This window comes from Cuculus canorus, chromosome 10, assembly GCF_017976375.1.
Source record: "Cuculus canorus isolate bCucCan1 chromosome 10, bCucCan1.pri, whole genome shotgun sequence".
Classification (NCBI taxonomy): Eukaryota; Metazoa; Chordata; class Aves; order Cuculiformes; family Cuculidae; genus Cuculus; species Cuculus canorus.
Genome location: NC_071410.1, coordinates 10,702,220 through 10,721,892, shown reverse-complemented (window position 1 = coordinate 10,721,892; position 19,673 = coordinate 10,702,220). Strand labels below are relative to the sequence as shown.

General features: G+C 46.6%; 1 long non-coding RNA gene across 3 annotated transcripts; it reads right to left on the bottom strand.

Moving 5' to 3' along the window:
• Positions 1 to 13: 13 nt before the first annotated feature.
• LOC128853152 (uncharacterized) lies at positions 14 to 19,651 on the bottom strand. Of its 3 annotated transcripts, none has more exons than XR_008451466.1 (5): positions 16,419 to 19,651; positions 15,092 to 15,737; positions 12,245 to 13,482; positions 3,006 to 3,130; positions 14 to 2,660 (listed from the first exon to the last, which is right to left on the bottom strand). It is a non-coding gene; the product is annotated as an uncharacterized LOC128853152 (long non-coding RNA). The 3 variants fall into 3 exon arrangements; XR_008451465.1 differs by having other exon boundaries at positions 14 to 3,130; positions 15,092 to 15,374; positions 15,463 to 15,737; XR_008451464.1 differs by having other exon boundaries at positions 14 to 3,130.
• Positions 19,652 to 19,673: the final 22 nt, after the last annotated feature.

Genomic DNA, 19,673 nt, shown 5'->3' with positions numbered 1-19,673 from the left:
AGAAAGAATCTTCTTCAAATCAACACTGCTCAGAAGCAGTCTTTATCATTTAAAATCAATGTTTCTAGTGCAAAAGAAACCCTTGCTTGGTCCCTTCAGTTTGCTACTGTTGTTTGCGGGGGGAGGGCAACATTTTATTTTGGCCTCTCTGCTCCCCATCGTAATGTGGTGATTTTGGGGGTGACCATAACCCAAAGAACAACCCCAGCTCTGAAGAAGGCCTTCCCCTAGCGAAACCCAGCCTCTTGTCCCAAACTGCACAGAGGAGCAAGGGCCAGCAGTGCCTGTGCAGCAGCCAAATCCAGTCCAGGGCTAACGTGGCCACATAAATGAAACTTTACCCTTTTCTCCTTCAGAGAAGCATTCATTAGTCATGCCTCGTGTACTAAAGAAATTAATTGGCCTCCCACTATCCCTTTCATCGCCTAAATGCTGTCTCACTGTTTCCTGCATGGCCCTACCCTCCATCCCATCCCAGGCCACCCAGGGGAGCCTCACATTGCTGACATGGACCTGGCTTGGGGCAGCACGTGGGACCACCACAGTCCCCACCATATCTCCGTGGAAACAAAGCTGTGGCTGCTGCTTGAACTAAAATGTACCTCTAACGGGTTTTTTTTTCCCCCTCTTTCTTTCCCCACCTTTGAGTGCTAACGGGAGGTGCAGTTATTTTTATTTGAAGTACAGCGAGGGAAAGTGCTGGTTTCTGAGGAAGGCAGGGTGCCTGTGTGTCCGGGGGCAGGAGCTCCCTGCAAGCACAGTTCACACCAGCTCAGAAAGGGAAAACCTCCCTCCTCTCTCCAGCACACATTACATCCCTTCAAGCTTTGACAGTTCCCAAATGTTAAAAACATGAGGTGGTGAAGGGGGGGGGGGGAGGGGGGCAGAGGGAGAAGAGAAAGTTATATTAAGTCGTTACTTTTTATATTGCTAAAATTCATTATAATTTGTCTTCCTCTTAGTGCTCCAGATTTATAGGCTTTGGGAAGATTGAATTTAAGGAGAATGAGTGTGGCCAAAAATGGTTCAAGCTGTGCACCGCAAGGCAAGAGAGGAGACAGCCCAAGCGTGGCTGGGCTGGGAGCTGCTATCCCAGGCCTGTGTCAGGGTTTCTGCTACATCACACCAAATTGTTATCTTCATTTTCTCTTGGAGAAATGGCATTAGCCTCCCCACAGCACAGCACAACGTCTGGCAGCCCATTAGTAGCAGGAGATACTCACTGTGACGTGTCAGGGTACAACATGCCCAGGCTCCCAGGGTTCCCATCATGGTAGATGAGGAAACCCACGTACTTAGAGGAAACAGAAGCGTACCTACGAAAATAATTCAGGTTGTTGAGGTTTTTTTAAGGGTTGTGCAAGAGAAAATTGACTCAATTTTCCGTCAGAGGAATCTCAGGTCATTCAGTTTGGAGTTTATTGTTGTTGTTCTGGCTGTTGCTGCTTCTTTATATTGCTATCTGGTGTGATTTTACTCCTCTCTCAGCATTTTTTTAAAAAATAATTAATAGAGCCCAGGTCTCATCCATTGCAGCCACCCTTCTGGCACCATCTGAGCCCATATGAGGACAGCAACACGGCAGGATGGAAGAGAGAAACTGAAGCCTTAACAGTTGCTGGAAGCAGGTCGGCATAGCAACATCTCTAGAGAGAGCTCTCCATGGGGTCATTTCCATTCACTTTAAAGCCCAATTGGGCTGCTAGAGTGGTATAAAATGGACTCAGAAAAGCTGTTAATTAGGATTAGCAGCTTCAAGAACATCAAGCCACTGTGCTGCAAGCTGAGCCATTTATATGAGAGAACTCAGGCCTCTTGACTGCCTTCTGAACTGAGGCACGGGACATCACATGTCAAGGAATACAATTTTGAACTCAGATGGCAGAACCACAAGTCATCTATGAGAGAAGGCTTCTACCCCAGCTGCACCTCTCCTGCGATCAGATTGCCGTTTGCTGGACTGGAATGGAATGGTTGGCAGATCCAAGAGGCACCAGTCAGCTGTAGAGAAGCCGGGCAGAAGGCACAGACCCATCTTATCCACAGAAGTTGCATGTGGTGTGAAATCCACAAGGCGTATGGTGGGTGCTCCTGGGTGAGGTTTCTGAATGATGCATATGCCATGACAGGTCTGTAGGGCTCCAAGAGAAAGCAGCCATTGCAGCCAAGAGATGGCACACATAGGTGTCAGTATGTACTTTCAAGCCCAGTCACAGACTCCATTGAAAAATAAGGTGTTTCACAGCTGCTGAGATATTATTCTGTTGTTATAAGCCTCCTGCCCTTCATCACTCTGCAGCGTGAAAGACCCGAGTCCCTCATATAGCAGTAACATAGAAAGCCAGCTTTGCAACAGCTTCTGTTACATGTGTGAGCAAAATGGGCTGTAGGGAAATGTTGAGCCATTTCCAGGCTGCCATTGGGCAGAATTGTGTCTCTTACGAAAGTTACTGACCTTGACAAACTTCCCAAGGCAATCTTTTCTGACACCTCCCCTTTCCAAATGCAAGGTAAAACACAGATGTCTCTCTCACATTATTCTGCTTCTCTTGGTATTTTCATCTCCTCAGGGTAAAACACTACCTGAATCAGAGCAGAGCTGAAGGCAAAACTTCCCATCTGGGAGTGGAGTACTGGTTTCCTTGCATACACCACTCTTCCTAGAGAAATACATCATGTATGGTCAAAGAAAAGCCCACGGCAGCAATTCAGGTATTCACACTGCAATTTATTTTTCAAGATCATGGTGCTGCTGGCACCCATGATTTCAGCTGTGTCCATCATAAAGGGAGAAGTCTTTTACCCATATTGACAGTTGGAGCATGTTCAGGTAGATCTGAAATCAATTTTAATGCAGAACTGGGCCAATGCTCTTCTACCATTTTCATCACAGAAACTCTCAGTAGCCTCAAAGAATGTATATGGCATCACATATTCACTAGGCCAGCAAAGCAGAAACCCCTACCCACAAGTTTACAAGTCAGAATCTTGAAAATGGTAGGTACTTGCTGTGCTCCTTGCCATAATGGAGATCTGCTGCTGCTCCTCTCCAGGAAGTGTCCTTCACCAACCAAGCCTTCTATCAGAGAGCTTCGGCCAGCCACCAGCCGCATCCATCAGAGACCAACAGCTCAGGGGAAAAAATCAAAACAACACACGAGAAAAAAAGCTGTAGGAAGCATTTAGTAAGCTAGAACTATCACACCTCTAAAGAGTCTGTACAATGCAAAGTATCTAAAGCTGTGTAAGTTGATGCAGGGAGAATCATAGAATCATAGATTAGTATGGGTTGGAAGAGAACTTTAAAGGCCATCTAGTCCAATGCCCCTGCAACAATCAGGGACATCTTCAACTTGATCGAGTGGCTCAGAGCCCCATCCAACCTGACCTTGAGTATCTCCAGGGGTGGGGCATGTACCACCTCTCCAGGCAACCTGTTTCAGTGTTTCACCACCCTCATTGTAAAAGATTTCTTCCTTATAACCAGTCTGAATCTACTCTCTTTTAGTTTAAGACCATTACTTCTTGTCCTATTTTGGTACTAAACCAAAAAGCAAAAGGAACCACACAACTCTTGTGGAACAATCTCAAAGTCCCTGCGTGTCGCCCTCTGCCCAACACGACTGGGATATGAAAGCCTAACAGTTGAGTGGAGAAACATGGCAAGCTCATTCAGGCATTTCTCATTAGTTTCCCAAGATTTCTCAATATTCTGCTTCTCAGTATATTCATCTGGCACCAAATTATAGACGAAGGAAAAGCATCTCTCCCTAAGCCATCCAGAGAACACAACGCAACAAAGCAAAATCGTAACAAACAGGGAAACTTCTTATGAGTCATCATTGCTTCTCATTTCCCTCTCCCTTTCCAGCACCGCTGATGGCCCCAGGACTGTTTCATGCAGCCTGAAACCAGAAGGTACCTATACCTGCTGCAGGCGTAAATCACTACACTCCTGAGGAGAAAAGATGATTTCTAAACACAGCAAGACTTTTACTTTCATTCTACCTAAGTAAAGGAAGAAATCAGCAATTGCATCCTTGTGTCTCTCTTCTTAGGTGCCTGTTACATGCTCTTCTGAGACTGGTAGCAGAGTTATGCCAAATGCATGAAACGAACTATCTCTTTCCCAAAAGACTCACCGTTGTGCCCAATATGACTGCCCCCGCCTCCCACCCCACCAAACCAACAACAACAAAAAAAACAAAATCTAAAACAAACCAGCCAAACATAATAAACCAAACAAGTGGATTCACCAAAGAGAACACAAGAGCAGTTGTAATTAGTGCAAAATGAGCCATGGTGGCTACAGATATATGAAGTCAAATGAAAGGAAAACAGCCTTATGTCTGTAGAACAGAGAATATGTTTTCATTAAAAAAATCCATATGTCCAAATGGCAAGACATTTTCAATGGCATTGATTTGGCCGTGTCCTACCACAAATTTCAAATTATGACTTAATCACAAACTTTCACTGCTTGAGAAGCAAGATAAAAACTTGCTCTAGGCTGATATATTTTAAAGAACCATTTCTGATTTCTTCGGCCAAATTTTAGAACAAATACATTTGTCCTTGAGATAGGTTTTGTTTGATCTACATTGATATTCAAAAAGTAACCCACTTCTTCCTGGCTGAAGAGACTGAAACGTTTGCTCCAGAGACTTCAGATAAGCCATTAATACATGTTGCTGGGTTTAGGGGTTACAGGGTCACCATTCCATGTAGACTATAGGTAGCCAACATTTCTACAGCGTTTAGGACCTGAATTTAAATTCAGCACCACTACATATGTTTATATTAGGGAAAATTTGGCAGGTCAAAAGATAGTTCAGCATATTTCTAATGTGGTTTTCTCAATGTGTTCAGCAGCCTGATCTCGTGGGAGGTGTCCCTGACCATGGCAGGGAGAGTGGAATTAGATGATCTTTAAGGTCTCTTCCAACTCAAATCATTCTATGATTCTACAATCTGAGGAAGACCTGCTTTTCCACTTGGTGCATGGAGACCTCAGGCTCACATAAAGGAGTTACTTGTTGGCTCCTACAGCTCCCCCAGTTATTACAGCCCTCAGTCTTCGAGAATCAGAACCCAGCAGATTTTATATCGGAGTAACATCAGCGACAGGTCCACATGTTGGCTTGCCAGCATCATTATCAGACTCAATAGCATGAGCCTCTATCGCCATAAAAAGCAAGACTACCAAGAACTATCACATCTGAAACATACTGCCAAACCTCATAACAAAGTTCTGATTGATCTTATAGAATTACAGCTCACAGTATGCTACCTATTGATCACCATCTTTCATTCGCTAAAGCAGTAGAAACATCTAGTTTGGAACTTTTGGGATCCAAAAGTACAGAAAACTGAGTCCACATACACTGCCCCACTGGTGAAAAAAAAAATGGATAAAAAGCAGGGGGGCCCAGATACAGCAGTCCAGAATGAGAACCCCATGAATCCAGCTTATCCCTGATGCCTGAATCCTTTTCTGCTCTGTAATTCATTAAATTTAGTCTGTTGCCCTTGCAAACTGTAAATCTTTATTAAGTGATGTGCAGAAACCACCCAAAGACATGGAAGGTTTCTTGCCCTGTTTGTTCCATAAGCCACAGGGACGCACACAAAAACATACAGTTTTTGCCAACTATCTCTTGTAGAAACAGCTTTCACCGGCTGTTTGTCCCAGCTTCTCTCCAGGGAACAGTTCGTCTCGGTGACTCTTGAAAACACCAAGTCAGGAGAGACCTGTACATGATGTATGTTTGTTCAGGCTAGGGCTTTGGAGCATATGGGGCATGCTGGTTTTCACCATCTTAGGCCAACCAGATATCCAGATTCTCTAGGAGCTCTACAGAGGGAAGCAAGAGTGACTCAGCAATGGTCTCAAGGGAGCAGAAATGTATGTTTCTGACCCATCCATTTACAGGAAGAAAGAGAAAGAGTAGAATATGATTTTAAAAGTTTTACCCAAAAAGGCAGCTGATGAATGCAGATAAGGCATCTGCTCTCGCATGTAGCTCATGACTTTGGATGGAGTAAGAGCAGAAAAAAAAATATCCAAAAATAACATACAATTTCGGCCACCTAAAAATGTATCAGAATGGAAACAATTCTGTGACTGTGATCGGATTCTAGAGCAAAGCCAGAGTTTGACCTTCTCCTCAGAAGAGCAGACTCTTTGTAGGGTGCTTAAAACAGAATGAAGCACAGAGACCTCCCTTTCAAGCAAGTAAAGGACCTATTGACCCCAAGTTTCCCATTCCAGCCTGCTGTAATATTTCCCTGACCCCAGCCTAGCCAGAATACATTGGTGGCTCCTACCCAGTGCCCCTATGTGGAGGCAGATGAAAATTGCACCAGAGACCTCCAGTACTTAGGAATAGGTCTCCTTTCCCAGCAGTGGTACTGGGAAATGATTTTATCTCTATGCTGTATTCAAACATCTTGCTATAGATTACCCTGAAAGGCTTTAAATTGATTAAAGTAATTAGATTCAGGCATGGACACCCCAAGTTATATAGTCCAGGAACAGCACTAGCTCTCTCCTCCATACAAATGGAATCTAAATTCTCTTGGGCAGTCAGGACACAGACAAGCCTTCCCTGAGCCCTGTGATGGGAGCAAGTCCATAGCAGGACCTGCTCAGTGTCTCCTTTCCTCATCTCATGGGCAGCTGTATCATAAAGGAAGATTATTATACTGCAAAATTTATCTTAGCTATAACTGGAAAAAGAAATCAAAGCAAATGTAACAGCTCAGGAGGAATCAGAGTAGGATTAGACATTTATATGAATAAAAATAGCTTCAGCACTTTCACTTGCTGTGACAAAAATAATAAGAACCTCAGTTTTCACGCTCCAGGGCAGAAACCTGATCTCTGAACAAGGTGTTAGAAAGAAATTTCCTCTCCCAATAGTAATCTCCAACTGCCCAGGACACAGCATAGGGTGTAGCGGCCATCGCTAGAGACAAAGCCGGCTGGAAGCCCACGGGCTTGTTCAGGAGCTGCTGCAGCGGGGAGGGAGTGAGGTGGGCTGCAATGTAGCAGGCGTAAATTAAACAAGCCCATCGCTCACTTGTGTCTTTACATTTCTCTGCTAAATATTAGTCCCTGATGATCATTGAGTTCCTGTACTGGATACCAGGGATCTCCTTGCTTTGTTTGGTTTGTTTCTGTGCAGAGATGGATTACTGCCGCCTCTTGCCTCCTCTACCCCCACACAAGCTGAGCCGTTAAGCTGTAATGGTCTTAGTCCCAGCTGATTAATAAACTGGCTTGAGACTGCTGATCTCTTTGGACCATTAAACCTTTCCCCAGAAACCAGTCATTAATCCCCCCAAGAGTCATCCTAGATGAGGTTGTTGTTAGCCCCATCAATCCTTTTTAAGGCCTCAATTTGCAGTAGAAAAGAGCAGGGAAGGGGGGACAATCTGCATTTGTCAGGCAGTGCCATCTGTTCCCCTGGGTCCCAGAAAGCTACTCCAGCCTCTGCATGCCAGACCTCGATGTTTCCACCCAGATGAGGGCTGTCACTGTACAGCACAGACCATCCACCAAAGAGCGAGATAGTACCACACCAGACATATGGGGTATTAAACAAGACCAGGAGAAAAAGCTGACATTTGTTTCCCTAATGATAATGTGTTTGGCTAGGGCCAGAAGGTGTCATGATGAATGGTTACCGTAGGAATACCTGCCATATCGGTTTCAGCAGGTTTAGGACATGAGTTACCCAGAGCATTACTACCCATAGGCCTGTGAAAGTTCCCTTGTTTTCTCAGCTTTTGTTTCTAATCCCAATGTCTTCATTATTAAAACAGTCCACATCTTCAGCCAGAAGACTGGATTTGCCTTAATGATGACTCTGGAAAGTGGCATTTTGGCCACCCTGATCATAGTCGCCCACACTCTTTCAGCCTCTTCCCCATTATCAGCTCACTAGTCCTGATTATCTTCCCTTAGCTCTTCTAGGACTTTTTGATATCCTTGAATCTTGCTACCACCATGAGCCATGCTTAGGGGCTTGGAAGGAGAACGGTGACAGCACTGTACACTCCAAAGTTCATCCTGGATGCAGCACAGAGATCACATCTGCAACACCACAGTGAAATATTTCTGGATTTTCACCTAAAAACTCATAACTGTTTTTTTCCCTCCTCTGTCTCTGCAAAGTTACAGCTTTTGAACTCTGGATTTTATCTCCATGTGAAGTTTTGAATTAATAAGTGGTGCATATTTAAGACCAGGTTTTATAAAGAGGAGGTCATATAAGCCTATCAGCTGGAACCAAGCTACATTTGTAGTTCCACATAAAGCAAACTGTGCCCCAATCTGGTCTGCACTGCTGCGTATTGTGCTGTTGCTAATGGTCTGCTGAAGCAATCATAGAGGGGAAGGGGGTGAGGGATGATGCTGGTACACAACTTATGCTATGGACAACAGTTATCTTCTGCAGCTAATTGTGTCAAGGATGGCTGCTGTTGAAGCCCAGTGTTCAGACAACATCAGAGAAAACAGCTTCAAAGTCTAAATAGGTAGCTTGACTTAACCATGATGCTGCTGCTCCTGCAGCATTTCCAAGAGGGGCAATGAAAGAGGAAACTCCAGGCACTAGCACAACTTGGAAGAGGACATCTCCATCCTTCGCCAATGAGCTGGTAGGTGCTATGCTATTTGTTAGACTTCCCATGTGTCTGTGCCAGACTTTGGCTTTAGCAGTGGCTTGGCTGGCGCTGAGCACACCAAATACAGCCAACAACAGCTGGACTCCTTGGGGAGCAGAGGAAAAGGAAAACCACCACACACACATGCAAAACCCATCAGTCAGGCTCTTTTTAAATGATTAATGTGGTGCACAGTGAAAGGCTTTTCAGCTTTCAAATCCTCCTATGATTATATGATCCTTAACTCATAGCAGCTACTGAGTTCCTATGTCTGTTTGTGGGCATCACTATCTGCTGTGGTGCTATAATTAGAGCAGAGAACGAGCAGTTCCGTGGGGGAATCGAGGAAACCCCACATTGCTCAAGTCATTTAAACATTCAGGGAGATGAAACACCACAGAGAAGTTCTGGAGGGAGCAGTGCTCAGGGGAGGGAGGGGTTACAGCCACTGCAAAAGTTGTTTCTGCCTCTCTTGAGTCTATATAATTAATTATGGTTATAAATTATTGAGGGTGCTACAGTAATAGTGCAATAATCATCTCAGCCACTGAAAAAGCCCCTTCCAGCTCCTGAAGATCTTACAGGACCTCACAGATTCTACTAGTCTCCTGCCTCACAGCCCATGGTCTTGCACTCCCTATTGTACCCCTAGGAAAGTGAAAACTGGTGATCCCAGCAGGGAGAAAGGACCACCCCAGCCCGAGTCCCAGCACCCTATAGAGATATGAGCAATTGCCTGGTGTAGAGGGTGGTGGGAGCTGCTCCCACATGGCAGGGTAGCAGGAAGCACGTGGTTTGGATGCCACAGCTTTCCTAGGAAGACTCACGGTGTGACAGCACAAAGTGAGGAAGGACCCTAAGGGCTTGATAAACCAAAGCCTCTCTGGGAACAGAGGGGAGCTATGGTGTGGTCCTGCTGGCCCTGTTGCCCAGCTCTCCCTTGGACACCTGTTGAAGAAGAAACTTGCACATGACTCTAAATTCATCCTCAGCGAGAATGGCTTTCCCCAAACTGACCACTCATTTTCATGCTGGAAACTCCCATGGCCTGTCCCAGGAGAGCTCGTGTTTGCAGTGTGCTGCTGTGATTTCACTCTCTGTTCTCCCTGGCTGTGGACATCATGGGCTGAGAGACACCTGAGGGCTGATGACTTTGCACTGATGCCAGAAGTTTTTCTTCATCTCAGAGCCTTGTAAGCAACTACATTCCCCAGTGAGCAGCCAGCAGCCAGAGGTCACTTCTCATCCCGCAGCCTTCCATGTCAATCCACCTATCAGGTAAGCCCAGATAACAGGAACACCCCAACTGCCCCCCAGACCAGCTCCTTCCCATCATGTCAAGTTGCTCCTCATGCATAAGGATTTAGCTTATACCAAAAAACTCATGTATTTTACAATTCCCACACCCTGAAGAAACACTTGTCAGACTCACACCATCAAAGAAATAAATGACAACCAAGAATGAGCTCTCCTTCTCCACACCCAGGCTCTCCTACCTACCTCAGGCAAGTTCCAGCTGCTGCTCACAGCACCCACAGTTCTCGGTGTGACCCAGCAGGCCACATCCCCAGCCTCCTGGTGGCTTGTGTAATGGGGAAATACAAGAGATTAGAGACAAGAGAGCAATGACTGCAATGTAAAAGAAAGGAGCTATTGCTCACAGAGAACAAAATGAAAGAGTTGTGTGATTTGAGCAGAAGTGACCTTTACACTTCATTACAAGGAGGTGGCTTCCTTATAGCATTATTAATATTTCCAGCTGAATTAGCTTGGGTTAAAAATGGCTCAAAGGCATGAAGAGAGAGAGGGAGAGCATGCACAAAAAATATATCATTCTGTCTTTTTCTCCTCCTCTTTGCTTTTTACTTTTTTTTTAATTTGTTGACTTGAAAGCAGAAGGGCTGAGTGGCCACCAGGAATAAGTGCTTCACTAGAAAGGGTGAGAGCCTCAGGGTGACCTGGACAAGAGATTTTCCCTCCCCACTGCAAGAAACTTGTGTGATGTCTCTGTGGCTGTTTCCCTGTGTTCTCATCTAATGCATAGAGCATCTTCTTCCACCAAGCTGCAAACACACCATAGGTGAGACTGACGCCCAGGAGGTTTTGAGCTAGCAGTGGAACTCAGTACTGCTGCTGTTGGGTCCATGTGGAGTCACTGAATCTTCTAGGGTATCACTGGTTCCACACGTGCCTTTATGGTTACCGTTCACCTCCCTCTGAGCCAACTGATTCCACTTTCTGCTGCCCACAAAACATCTTCCCACTTTCATCAGGGGGGAAACGGACAACTCTACTCAGGAAGGCTTACCCCATCAAACTGGGGACAGGGATATGAGGGACAGACACCTGAACGTAAGCGACAGACGTACATCCTCCCTCACAAAAGGATACAAAGCCAAGGCTTTCACCAAGATTATTTTAGTGGAGAATAGCCCATAAATATGCCACAGAGAGCAGAGCTGCTTTGATGCTGTAGCTGACAAAAGCTAATACACACACAGATGCTTTTTTCCCCCCAACACGCATACAGAAAAGGGCTTTTACTTCAGCACGTCCCAACAGACACAGGCCCACACAGCCTTACAAAAGCATGACTGTCAATAATGTCCCAAAGCAATGCATGAATTAGATTAGCAAAGCTGAACTCAGCGATCTGAACCTAAATCCAACTGCATTTTTTCTGCCCAAAGCCTCGAGGTGTACACAGTTGTGGTTTTTTGCTCAGATCACTCAGTTTCATATTAGTCTCATCACTGACTTCGCAGATGCAAAAGCACTGCCACGTTGATATCACATCCAGATTCTTGGTTACTTCTCTACAAGCCTGACCTAAACAATTGTTTTCAGTTCCTCTCTCTGCCCAGTGAGCACAGACATCACAAAAACCCACCCTAGCAAACAGAAGAGAGAAACATGAAAGAAGATGCACATCGGTTAGGAATGAGGGTGCTGTGATGGAGCCTGCAATCAGTCACATGGTCTGAGCCAATACCACAGTGGGTATTTCCACCCCCTCCTCCTCCGAGGCACAGCAGATTGCCCTCCCCTGCTCTACTTGTGGAGGGGATTCTTGCCAGTTTAATGCAAAAGGCCAACTCAAAAACAGAGTTTAGCCTTTGAAGCAATCAGAAAATGGGTACAGTGCACAGTGGCAGCTGCTGCTCCTCCAGTGGCTGCTGAATCACAGCCCCTCACTTGTTTATAGCCCTTCCCAGGGTGCTCGCAGCCAAGACGATGACAAATGCCAATGAACATCTACTCTTACCCCCACAAGGTGTTGTTATCCTGGCTATAAGGGAGATGAAACCAGCTATGTAACACACCATCAGCTGTGCCAGACAGATGTAGCAGAGGCAGGCAGAGGACCCAAGACACTTCACCAGCCAGTCAGTACCACCAGTGTTGTCTGAGCATTGGTCCCAGCAAGCACACAGGTTCCAGTCTCTCACCCTACAATGTGTAGCGGGTATCCATCACTAAGCCCCACAGTTTTTGATTTTCACTCTGACAAAAGGCAAAGCTCTTATGACCGCAGAAAAGAGGACATCAATGCTGAGAGCAACAGAAGACTTACCAGAGTTCTGAATGGAACAGGGAAACATCCAAGGGATGGAGGCTGAGGCACCAATGCACCAGAGGAAGGAACAGGAGGAGACCTCCTTTTTGCTGTAGACCATTGTACATGGGCCAGGCAGCAAACGGAAGATCCAGACTTAATCTGGCACTTTCTCCAGTGCCAGGAGAAAGCAGGGAAGGGAGAGGGAGAACCTTCCCCAGGCTGGGTCAGGGAGGTATCGGGAACAGTGAAGGTGAGCTGCACCACATTTCTGTCCATAATAACATTCCTCACAGGTGATCTCTGCCTGAGCGGTGCTCCAGAAGGGAGAGGCCATTTCCCTCACCATAGTGCCAGGGAGCTCTCTCTCAGCTCATCAACAAATTCAGGTGCTGTACAGCTGGCAAAAGCAGGAGTCAGGCAGCAGGATCACCATTATCAGTGATGATTCACAGGCCATAGAGATCACAGTTTGCCTTGTAGATGTCACTGGGACCTGGCAGTCAAGGAAAAGCATCTTATTTATAAACCAGGAAGAATTAATGATTGCTGAGGTATAGCCCACACAGGAGCTGCTGCCTGCTTTGCAGAGCAGAATGACTCTTTGGATGATACATGAGGCTGCGGACCCTTACACAGGGCTCACTAGCTTCAAAAGCCCCCTCCAGGCAGGGTGTGTAGAGCCCAGTCTCTCACTCACAGCCAGAGCAGGGTTGGGGGCTCTCTTTAACAGGCTTCCTGGTGCTGGCTGGCACTGTGCTGCTGTAGTTGTTTTTTTATTCAAGTCATCACTCATGTATTAAATCTGAAGTGGCTGTTTGGACTAGCCATGTTTTCTGTGAAAACTTTCACATGAGCTGAAAAAGCAATGGGTTTTACATTGAACACCCATGGATCTGTTCCAGTGAAATTCCGGATAGACTCAAGAAGTCAGTGAACTGCTTTGCAAGGCAAGCTTGGATCCCTGTGGAGTCATCTTTGGGATGAAAAACTTTGAGGTCTGATTTAAGTCTGAGTTCACAGTTAGGCCAACAAGACTACTGATAAATTCTCATCCCTGACTCTTCAGTTTCATGATGTTTATAAATATATAATTCCAGACTTAGGTGGAATTAACTGATGGTACAAAATGTTATTGAAGCAAGAGCCAGAGTCAGATAGGCAGAAGGGTGGTCTGCATTTTGTTTGCTTTGTTTCAACTTTCTGGGGGCAGCAGCAGCCCCACACACGTGGCTGAGATCCACTGGGAAATGCAGCTGTGGAGCAGTGGAGAGAAAAAAGAGGGAAGGATTAGGAAAAGGAGAGATGAGGCGCAGAAGACCTCTTGCTCATCTCAACAATCAAGTCCCACTTTAACTCCACTAACACAAAAAACAGTAACAGCAGCAGATCATCATCTGAAGACCGAGACATGAAATTTATCTTTTTTCCTTGCTTTCACAGCAATTTTGCATTATGTTTGATAGCTGATGTGCATATCCAAATTCATGCAGCCCTACCATCCCTCTTTTTCTGCCTACTCGCACTCACCCACGCTCCTTCCGCGTGTGACTCAGGATGAAAAGGGATTTAGAAAGATGCAAGGAACATTTACAAGCCACCCACCCTTTCACCCTCAGCCTGGATAGCCACATTACTAACTCCAGTTTGCATTTAGAGGTCAGACTGGCCAGCACTTGGGATGAATCACTGGGACAGGCATTTCTTCTGTTGCCAGCATAGACAGGCACAGAGTAAAGCTGTATAAGGTCTGCCTCGATGATTACTTTTGGCTGGATGTTGCAAGGCTAGGTTTGCATTAAGATAAGGCAACTTTCCTGACTTGCTGCTCAATGCCTTGCCCTAGGCTGGATTGCAATATCCATCTGAGAATGGTCACTGCAGGAGACCCAGGAGACCTTCTGAATACGGTCCCAAGATAAGGAGGTGCCCTGGTCACACCAAGCAGGGTAGGAGCATGGGAGACACGCAGCTCTGCCACATTTGTAAAAGAGCCATAGCCTGTCTCGTTCAGAGGCATTAGTAAAATCATCGTTGTGTAAACAACTGTGGCTTTTTATGGGCTGGCTGAACGAGATGTGAAGACTTGAGTCTGTGAACTCTCCAGCAAACTACCCACAGCATAGTGGCATTGGTGTAGGTTTCATCAGCACAAAATGAGCAGCAGAAATTTCCCCAACCGCAGGTGTCAGGGACTGGCAGGGGATGAGTTAGCCAGATCTGGGTGACAAACTAAAGCCAGGCTCCCTGTTTAACACGACTGCTGAGCAGCCATTTAGGGGAGTGTGTCACTACTAACATCATCTTGTTTCCATGGAGACCAGATTAACAGAGTGGCTGAGAGAAACTGCATTCCTAATCTCTCACAGAGAAAAAGAGCTTGCTGATACAAGAGACTTTTAAACATCTTTAATCTGAACTCAGGGTTCTCCTTTCCATGTTCCCTCTAATCCTGCTGGAGGTTGCTAGCGCCTTTTAACCCTGAGCCCAGCACAACAGCACCAAGCAGTGCAGTTACCCACAGCCTCTGTACACACTGGCTAAAATCAAATCTGCTCGCTCTCTGCAAAAGTTTGGCTGTCTTAAAAATAATAAATAGCCCAGCATATCATGTGTAAGTGACCTGCAAAATGATGAGCATTGGCATGCTCAGCCTACTTTCTTGTGATGGAGCTAAGCGCTGGGGACAGAGATGGAAGCACTACCTCCAACAACAAAAAGATCAAGCTGCCTTCTGTACTGCATGTGACACCTGTTCTCCTAAGCTTTTGCCTTTCTGGTGTAGCATCCTAGGTAAGCGGATCCCATGAGAGCACCAGATAGTTTGCCCAGTGGAACAATAATGCTGCAGTTGCACAGTTTTACCTGAGGACTTGCTGATAATGACTTCCACAGAACCATGTTTGACCACTGTCACTGTAAAGAAGTTCTCTGCTATACGTATAGTCTTGCTTGCGCTTCAGGTATGTTGATTTTCTGTCCATTCCATGAAGAAGGTGAAGACTACGTACTCTTTCTTGTCTTTACCCCAAATCTTCGTCAGGAGATTCTTGACAAATTGGATGAAGGAGGAGGGAATGTCACTGGCAAAGTTCAGTTCAATCTCAGTACCATTCCTGCTCCCCTTGCCAGAGGGGCTGATGATGTTCTGCACATATGGAGGCATAGTTACAGCTTTGCACAGCCTTTTCTCAGAGGGCTGGAGCTTATAAATCAGCTGTACTATAAAGTCTTACCTGAGTCAGTCCTCTGGCCCTCCCCAGGCATACTGCATGTGCTAAAAGTTTCTCTTGGCACTCAATACACATGAAGCCTGAAGCCTCCCAAAAGCACAGCTCTAAAACCGGCACAACATGTCTCTGGAAAACGCCAGGCCTCAGAACATCTGTGTCATACAGCTGTGACTGGTGAAGGGTTGGTTCCCTCTCTCAAAGCAGGTCTCTGAAGCACCAGACTAATTCTGATCAGCATCTCTGATTTCAGATGAGAGCTTTGCCGTGGGATAGAGCTGCTGTGGGGGATAAGAGGGAGCAAAATTAAAGAGGATATTTTGGGGCACGGTTTACTACATCTACTTCCATGGCCATACTTCCTCCTTTGACTGAAGGGTCTTTGCAGTTTAATTCATGGCTGTGCATGGTGGCTGGAGTTCAGCAGAAATAGAAGCAAGGGGCAAGTTAAAGCACAGTGCTGCAAAGGCTGTGTTTATGGCACCTGCACCTACAGGTGATTTTTGTTTGTTTGTTTAGCCAGATGACGGGACCCTCAGCTCTACCTCACACCCACAGCCACTCTGGGTCTGACGATCAAGACTGTTTCATCTGAACATGGCCCCAGACACCTCCATCTCATTCCTCCAGCTGGCGTCTCTGAAAAGATGATGCCCAGAACAGAAGATAAAACTGCAGATTATTATTGTCATTATTACTGCCATCATCATCATCATTTGCGAGCAAACAGGTTGCACTGTCTCCACCACAGCCATGTCTAGAGGCTCAGAGACCATAATCAAAGACTGCCAGAGAGGATGATCTGTATCCTAATCGTGTCTGTAGGGCCAGAACCACCTTGGATCTGCCCCTCAGCCTGTCAGCCCGGGGCCGTCAGTGGAGCACAGGTGAGAGGAGAGGGTAGGGAAGGAGCTCGCCTGAGTGAGCCATGTAAGTAGAGGAGATGGCAACTGCCTTCCTACCTGCAGCCTTTGGGCAGCTTGCTTGTCCTCGCAGAGCAGAAAGAGTGCAGGCAGGATGGCAGATGCAATTGAGGTGGTGGCAGGACACCTCAGTAGTTTCCTCCCACGCGTGGGCTGGATGCCGGGGGACAGTGAGCAGGGACCGGCTTTGCTGACTTGGCCTCGGCTGTCGAGCCCGATGTATCTTCAGTTGGGTCTGTCATGCTCCGCTGCTGTGGCTTGTTTTCGCTGGCGGGCAAGAGCTCAGCAACGGACAGGCAACCAGAGGGAAGAAAGCGGGAAGAAGAGGGGGTAGATGAGATAAATAGGTAGTGTGAGGATAATAAAGGAGGACAGCTGGCCTAGAAAGCTCAAAAGATAAATTGGCAAGAAAAAAACTGAAGCTAATTCCAAAGTGCGAGTTTCCTGCTGAGCCCACAGGAGAGAGGCACCACGTAGCACCAGCTCCTGCTGTGGCTCCTTCGCTGCTGAGCGTATTGGTGGCCAGCACCCAGCCATGGTTAGCAGCTGCCAGAGCCCTTCACGCCAGTATGGCTTTTAGCCAAGGAAAAGCAGGTGGCTGCCTAGCTTTCCCCATGAGAAGGGGACCTGCTCTATAGGACGAGGGTGGCTATTCAATCTGCAAAGCACCATGCTTGCAGCACAGACTCTCCAACTTGGACCATACCAAGCCTCTGCATGTCTGTGGGGTGCAAACAGGGCTGAAGTGGATCAGCAGGGACTTGTCTTGGCCTCTGTACTCCAGTCTTTTCCTTACATTGTCATCACCCAAGACCCTAAACCCCATCAAAGGAGCCTTAGTGCAATACTAAACCCCACAGAGCTCTGGGAAGGCCAGAGATGAGGGCTTGCCATGGTCTCAGCTGGGCCAGTTGGTCTACATGAAGCATTGAAGTAGTACACCAGTGGTCACTGAAGCTGTTGAGGCTAAAGGATTTTTTATCATTCAGGTCCTCTGATGTACCACACCACAAGAGACAGGAACATTGTAATACTCTGCAGTAGCAAAGAAACCATGAAGTGCACTCTACTGACCCGAGGAGGATCTTGCAGGAGGCACACGGCCTAGGCAGGGAAATTAACCTGTGCCACTCAGCTCAGCATTTTTCTTGTGCAAATAAGGCTAACACATAAGCACACAGCACTGGTGTTTTCACAGATGGCATCAGCAAGCTAAGTCATTTTCCAAGGTCACTAGCAAAGGTGGAGAGAAAGAGCAGGAGGAAGCATGAGCCGGGGGAGCAGCCTATACTTTCCAGTTGACAGAAAAAACACGATGGAGAGGGGCCTAACAAAGAAAACAGAGCATAGCTTTAATTCCCTTCCAGTCACCCTGTCCACAAGTTTTTTTCACAGCACAGTAAAGGCAGCTGACACTTAATCCCCCTCCCAGTTATTCACACCCTTTACTTCAGTGCCTGGAGCCTGACTTGGAGAAGTGAAAACAGCCGCTACAAAGTCAAAGCTAAGTGGCAGCTTCCCATTTAACCAGCTCTAATTGCCAGCTGAGCAGACGGATAATCTTCGAGAACGTGCTGTGATACGGATGTTGCAGAGTCCCCGTAATAGCTTAAGAGCAGCCATAGAGGATGCCGGGAATCAGTCAATTATTCTCTTTAGGTTTTTTTCTTCCCTCCCTGCCCCACTCAGTTTTGTGAATCAGCAAAGAGCTGGTTTTGCCCAAAAGCAGCCAATGCAGGATCTCTCAGAGTTCAATAGGGATGAAGAGGTTACCTCGGGGCTGGCTAATCCTGTGTGGGCAAGGAGAAGGAAAAGGGGGGTGAGGGGGAAACAGCAGTGGGGATCCCACTGTCCCGGGGCCCACCATGGGGGGCAGGAGGTCACTGTAAAACTCTTTGGTATTATTGCTCTGGAAGAAAAGGAGAGGGAAGGCTGCAGTCACAGGTGACGCCTTGAACAGAATTCATCCCAGCATGCCAGTGCTGGCCCTGAGTACAAATCACATCCAATTTCCAGCTCCTCAATGGCTCTATTAAGTAATAAATCAGCTCTGTGTCCAAGCTGGCTGAAACACTCGTGCTTGCAGTTATCTTATTCAGTACTGAGAAGCTGAAGCCTTCTTGCCAAGGCCAGCCGGCTGGGGAGAGTCAACCATCCAACCCCCTTCAGAGCACAGCAGTAAAAAAATAAAACTAAAAAATGCCAAAACCTACAAGATAGAAAGCAAGTCCCTGAACTGCAGATCACCTACATGTCTCCATTTGTTCAGCTGTTTTTCTCCACTCTGGAAGAGATGATGTAGCAGGCCAAATATTCAGCTAGTATGATCAGCTCTCTGCAAACAGCCAAGCCTCTGTCTAATTCAATGCTGACCTATATGTACAGGTAACAGGGCTCAGCTCCCGGTCCTTGGTTATCTTTGCAGCTATTTAAAGTCTTGGTTTCCTCTCTAGATGCCTCACGACTATCCCTTAGATGTCATTTTTAAGTCCCAGCATAGCAGCACTTCTTTCAACTGACCATATAGGCAGAAGTCTTCAAAACCACCAAAAGGACTGAGGGACTCAAAGTCTATTCAGTTGAATGATACCGGGTTTGCTCTGTTCCTAGAAGTCTAGATACAGCCACATTATAGATGCAGCAGTACAAAAGCATGCCTGGGAGACTTCTAGGTGGGAATGGGATATACAGGTGGATTTGGGCTTTTTTTTGTGCTCTGCGTTGTCCAGCTGCTATGGAGGGAGAGCTCTATGGGCCCTGATGGCTACAGATATCTATAGCATTAAGTGATTGATTTGTAGTGAGGTCTTCTACTGCATTCAGGCAGTTTCAGCCACTTATCAGCTCAGTCTCCAGCCAAACCATTTTGGGGGGTGAGAGGGGGGAGGTTAGTGCTGAGATCTCACTGATAACTTCACACAATAGGCCTGCTTGCTGAGCATCTGCCTCCATCAAAGTTCATTTTGGTCGAACAGGAGGAGCACATCCATCACACCACCATCCTAAAGCCATTATCACAGCAAATCAAGGAAGACTCGTTCAATAGCACGGCTGATCTCTAGCAGCACCAAAACATGCCCGGTGGACACTGCCAGACCTTCTAGACAGTGACTGGGGGAGATCCACTGGCCAGGGCTGGGCTCTGCTCTTATGCACCAGCCACCCCCCACGGCAGGGGCTCTTGGGAGCACAACTGCCCTGGGGATGGATGTGAGTGACCAGAGATCATGGGCAGCCACAAGCACATCTCTATCCTGCCTTTCATCTGTATAGAGCAGAGATAGAATCAAATGG